Here is a 4,999-nt window from a genome sequence, read left to right as displayed (position 1 = left end):
CTGCCAGACCTCCCACACCCTCCTTGACACTGATTTTGGATCACTTGTTATTCCCTTTCAGACACCATTTCTATCAGCACATTTATTTCCAGAAAAGAATATGCAGCATATTTTCAGGTTTCTGTCAAAGAAATAGCTGTTCATTCAGTTCTCATGCTAGGCCATATTTCATCTCCTTTTCACACGTTGATCTTCACATCAGATTTTGAAGTTTTGCTAGCAATAATTTACTGCATCTCACATAGGGCAAGCTTTTGTTTTGGCATTATGTTTTCACATGAGAACTTGGATATTGTTTAAGGGTGGGAAAATCTAACAACCAAAAAACCCCCAAAAAACTATTCAAATGAAAGGGACATTTTTACATGGGATTTTACATGGGACTACAAGAGCAGGAGCAGGGCCACGATTGGGACACATACATTATGTTATATAGAAGGGTTTACAAGATTGTGCCAGGGACCTTTCAACCTTGTCAGTCAGGGTGAGACTGATAGGGCATGACTGATGATTATGCAACCCCTTGTACTGTCCCCAGTGAGGTCACCTCCATCAAGGATACACCCAGGTTACAAAGATTGCCCATTCCTGGGCTGGCTGGAGAGGGGTGGGGCTAATCTACTTTCCAAAGCACCTGCCTAAGGGTAAGTATCTACACCCTTGGTTAATCAACAGAAGGGATTCAATGAAGGCTTAATTTATGGAGGGACTCACAATTGATTTGGGGCTCTCACTGCTGTCAATAGCTCCTTGCTAATTGGGGTGCTCAGAATTTAAGCTCTAATACAAAGCTGTTGTGGAAATTGAGTGAGAATACAAAAGGGTTTCAAAAGTGTCGTGGAAAAAATGAATCAAAACATAATGGAATTTTCCCAAACGTTTTGAAGCACCCTCACACATAAAAGTGTTCAGAGCCACTTGTACATACAGAAAGAGCCACATGTGGCTTGAGAGCCACAGTTTGCCGACCCTCAGCCTAGACGGCTCTTGTAAATGCTTCTGTCTAATGTGATGCTGGTGTCCCGATCAAAGTGCTGTTTCTGCTTCTGTAGTCCCACCTGCAACTGTGATGTCAACAAGCATTCATTTGTGACAGTTTTGTGTTCCGTGCCTTATTTAAGTAGCTGTCTGGCTGTAAATCCTCAAGTGCCATTATGACCTCTTGCTAATGGTCTCCCTCTTTGTCTTACCCTTTTTAAGATTTACTAAATGTGCTTCTTAAATTATATTTCAGATTTGGAGTCTTTTTTTGTACCCTAAAACACTAGTTTAAGTAATCAGACCAAGGTCAAGGTCAGAGAGCAGACAAGCTAGAATTCAAATCAAGATCATCTGAGTCCCTTTTTTTCTTCCATGCCAGCTACAGTTGCAATCTACTCAATGTCACTGAATTTGGCTCGCTCCCACCCTCACCTTATGTTTCCTCAGCATTTTCCTTCAAGAGCTAGCATATGATCAAGAGCTGATGACACAGATGGAAGAAGTTCAAGTTGCAATGAAGATATTCGTGAAAAACAAGGTTCTAGGAATTGCAGATTACCAATCTATCTTTTAAAAAGACATTTTATTACTAATTGGGATTTAATACATATATCATTCCTTCGTTCAATCATGTCAAGCAGACTTGTACAATTGCTACCACAGTCAGTTTCCAAACGTTCTTTTTCTTGCTCGACTCCTTGACATCATTTCCCTTTTACACCCCCATTCTTCCCCACCCCCTCCCGGCACCCCACATCCACAGACCCTTATTCGACTTGCTGTCTCTATAGGCATCATTCCTGGGTTTCATATACTAAAACACAGAAAAACATACAACGCAATTTCAAAAGGGCGACCTCCAATGACATCACACCACTGAGATACACCCTAATAGGAACAAACCAAACCAAAGATACAGAAAGTGTTGAAAACCAAAGCAGGTCCAGCATGCATCAGAGGAGGGGTCAACTGACAAGGTTTTAACTATTTAAGTCAGATTTATGCCTTTGAGCTTCTCTACTCATCTCTCCAGTGCCCTCTGTTTAGTCACCCAACTGAAATATTTCAACATGCTGATGGAACACTAGAAGCACTTATTAGTTGATGGCAACAAATGTACAAATGTGCTTGACACAATGGATAGATGGATGGATGGATGGATTGTGATAAGAGTTGTACAAACCCCCAATAAAATGATTTTTAAAAAAGAAGAAGCACTTATTAGTATACACAATACATTTGGAAGACAGATACCTAGTTAACTGGAAGAGATCCTTATTTGTACATGTGTTAGACAGGGTTCTCTAGAGAATGAGACCAGGGCACTTATGATTTTAAATATACATAAGAGTATAGGTTTTTACAGGAAGAAGGAATATAGCAGCTAATTAGTCCAAACAGCAGTACAGAGGGTTCAGTTCAACTTACTTCTGTGGAACAGTTAATATACTGGAAGTCCTTCAACTCTCTTGGGCTGCCGGTTCAAGGTAAGGAAGCAAGGCAAGCAGAGTCTGCCCACAGGCAACAAGCAACAGGGTGAGTCACCAACCGTCAGTAGCTCCGGAGCTTATTGAAGCAGGTCCGATGGGATATCAAACGCAAGCAATGCAAGGCCACAGAATCTACCAGCCTCAAGCTCAAGCAATGTATATACATCAGCAACATGGTGAGAAGCATTTCTTGAAGGAGCCTCAAGCTCTAGCAACAGGATCCACAGGCTTGCCTGGCCCACAGGTAGTGTAGCTTACAGTTTGAGGCAGAGAACTTAGCTGTAGCAGCAGCACAAATGCTCCAGCATGCTCTAATCACCAGAGAGCAAGAGGGGAGGGGGGAGGGCAGGCTTTGCAGAGCCATGTATCTCTTTGCTCTCCAATCAAACTGTGACCTGATTAATCCCCCATGTTCCTAATGGCCAGGTTGGCACAATAAACCCATCATAGTACCTTTTCCAAAAAAGGGTCCCCCCACAGAATGTGGAAATCACAGAACAATATTTATATAATTAATATCACAAGTGTGGCATTTCCATAATTTCTTGTCAACTTGTTAAATAGGTTATATGGGTGGAGTCTAGCCTGTCAATCAGGTCATAGCCAATGAGGCCTCTGTGTGAGCATGGCCTTCTGATGATACTGGGAACTCTGGCCTTCCTCTCTGGAGGTGGGACACATACTCTCTGCTACACATTCCTTTTGACAAGACTCATGGAGCCACACTAATGGAGATAGCCCTGGAGCTGGAGGAGCCAGGTGGAGACCCACGCAAATACTGATATGCTTCCACTGCCACTGGATCCACAAGTCTTTCCACCCACTGGCCTGTGATCTTCCTGCATTCAGTGTCATTGCATGTGCTGCGTGAGTCTGAAGAGGAATTTATAGACTGGTATTGGACTTATATTGGACTTATGGACTTGATCTGGACTGGGCTGGGATGTTTTCTCAATACACAATTGCTCTTTGATATAAAGCTCTCTCTTACACACAAGTGTCTATGAATTTGTTTCTCTAGTTGACCCAGACTAACATATCAAGCAAGTAAAGTTTTGCTAAAGATCATTCAACAACACTTGCAGCAGGGATCATTGGTAAGAAGCTACCAGAAATTCAGAAGAGGACTTGGGACAATAGAGATCCTTGCTGATGTCAGCTGGATCTTGACTCAAATGTTTTATTGATTATACAACGGCATTCAATTGTGTGGATTTTAACTAACTAGGGATAACATTGAGAAGAGTGGGAATTCCAGAACACTTCATTGTGTTCACGTGGAACCTGTACATACACCAAGAGGCAGTCATTGAAACAGAATAAGGGCACACACTATGTGGTTTAAAATCAGAAAGTGGCATGTCGGAGTTCTATCTTTTTTGCTACACTTATTCAATGTGGAGGCCTGGTGACAACCCCCCACCCCCAACCCCGGAGGCTTTCTACTCCTGTAAAGAGTTACAGTCTCAGAAACTCACCGGGGCAGTGCTACTCCAGCCTAGAGGGTTTCCATGAGTCAGAATTGCCTTGATCGGAGTGAGAATTCAATCTGTATGCTGAGCAGATAACCCGATAAATTGAACTATATGAAAAAGAATGGAGTATCAGGATAGCAGAAAGGTTTAGTAACAACCTGCAATATGTAGATCACACAACCTTGTTTGATGAAATTTCTATGGGCTGCCAAAAGAATAAACAAATCTGTCTTGACAAATGTACAGCCAGAATGCTCCGAGAAGCGAGGATGTCGACTCTCATACTTCGGGCAGGTTAGCAGGGGAGACTAGTGTCTAGAAAAGGGCATGGGACTTGGTAAAGCAGAGTTATTGAAAAAGAGGCAGGCCTCGACAAAATAGATTGACACATTGGCTGCAGCCATGGGCTCAAACATAAGAATAATTGTGAGGATGGCGCAGAACCAGGGAGAGTTTCCTTCTGCTGTGCACAGGGTCACCAAGAGCCGGAAACCACCAGATGGTACATAACAAACAGACGTGTATGAGGGCAGAGAGTCAAAGTGTGCCACAGAGTTGACGTCAGGTCAAATTGGATAAAAGACAAAACGCCAAGGATATACGTAAATACTGCAGGAAAGAACTGTTAGGCTCAAGCGGTCGCCAGATAAACTGTTAACGAGGTCTGCATAGCGCACGCTCTGTTCCCTACGCTTTCACCTGGGCGGGGACCGGAAGTGCTGCTTCCTCAGACTCCGTGGGGGCGGGGCGACGCGCGGAGATGACGCAAGCGGCGCCGGAAGCCGCTGGGAGGGTGGTGACCCGAGCGGCGGCCCAGGTCCTGGTATGTGCTTAAAGGCGGGGCCCGGGGAGGGCGCTTTTTGCTTGCCTGCACCTCTTCTGACTCCAGGTCCCCTGACTGTCTGTCTTCCTCACCTTGCAGGCGCCATGGCTGCGGGGCGGACCCGGCCGCTGTCAGCCTCTGGCGGCCCGAGCGCGCCCAGTCGGTGCGAGCCCGGCGTGAGGTCCCGGGCCCCTGGGCGCTCGCTCAGGTCAGTGCCGCGCGGAACACGG

The 4,999-nt window shown here is 44.9% G+C and overlaps 1 protein-coding gene across 2 annotated transcripts in view; it reads left to right on the top strand.

Annotated features, from left to right (window-relative positions):
- The first annotated feature begins 4,897 nt into the window (after positions 1-4,897).
- The window catches only part of FBXW2 (F-box and WD repeat domain containing 2), a 23,003-nt gene continuing 22,901 nt past the window's right edge, over positions 4,898-4,999 (top strand). Inside the window, exon 1 of one of the 2 annotated variants that reach the window (XM_004712558.2) lies at positions 4,898-4,977. The gene's annotated coding sequence lies outside the window, so the exon portion shown is untranslated. The remainder of the gene's footprint in view (positions 4,978-4,999) is intronic. The other variant, XM_004712556.2, reaches the window with a different exon arrangement.

Source organism: Echinops telfairi, unplaced genomic scaffold (genome assembly GCF_000313985.2).
Source record: "Echinops telfairi isolate 266 unplaced genomic scaffold, ASM31398v2 ScPeMD7_7410;HRSCAF=8448, whole genome shotgun sequence".
Taxonomy (NCBI): domain Eukaryota; kingdom Metazoa; phylum Chordata; class Mammalia; order Afrosoricida; family Tenrecidae; genus Echinops; species Echinops telfairi.
Note: the sequence above shows the minus strand (reverse complement) of the source record. Positions and strands in the feature narration are given on the sequence as shown.